This window comes from Triticum aestivum, chromosome 5D, assembly GCF_018294505.1.
Source record: "Triticum aestivum cultivar Chinese Spring chromosome 5D, IWGSC CS RefSeq v2.1, whole genome shotgun sequence".
Lineage (NCBI taxonomy): Eukaryota > Viridiplantae > Streptophyta > Magnoliopsida > Poales > Poaceae > Triticum > Triticum aestivum.
In genome coordinates, this window is record NC_057808.1 from 497,831,145 (window position 1) to 497,831,961 (window position 817).

Here is an 817-nt window from a genome sequence, read left to right on the forward strand (position 1 = left end):
GGGGGGGTGGGAATTCAATTGGGGATTAAAATCCTGCAACTGTGCCTAGAACCACACATGTGTTTCATGGCGCGGTGGCTATGAATATAGAAGATCATGACATCTACGAAGATCGAAAAAGGATCATTGGGGCATGCTCCACGCTCATCTCATGAAACATGGAATATCTTTAGATTATGTTTGGAATCTCGGGGGTGAAAGAAAATCCAGTTAGGGGGTTACACCTTGCAACTAGTCACCTAGAACCACCCGCGTGTTTCAGACGCGGTGGCTATGGATATTGAAGACCACGACGGCTATAAAGATCAAAAAAGGTTCACTGGGCCCACTTCACATGCGCCTCATGAAACACCGAATCTCTTCATATTATGTTTGATATTATAGAAGAAGGAAAGACGATTAGCCATTACACATTGGTGAGGAACAAAATGCCCCTTCACCTCGTGCTCATGTTCACACGATGACACAGGATGGCCATGTTTCTCTCTCGAGCTTGACTAGACTTCCCCATTCTTCATGTTTCTATTTTCCTCTTTTCCACAAGATTTGGAAAAACATACAAGGAAGCGACTAAAGGCATCCCTGACGAGCCTTGGTGTCATGCTTTTATGGGGGCACAACGGAAAAAGGGTTGATGTCACGATAGTGGCACCACCCCTGCACATTTAGTGTTGACCGCTGCGACCTACAACAATAACTTACATGAGCCGCCACTTGGTGCTTTGTCTTTTGTGGTCAGAGGCGACAAGAATCACGACAGTCGATAGAGCATAGAGTAGTGTAGATAAGAGTGGCGTGAGGTCACTAGATGCTACGA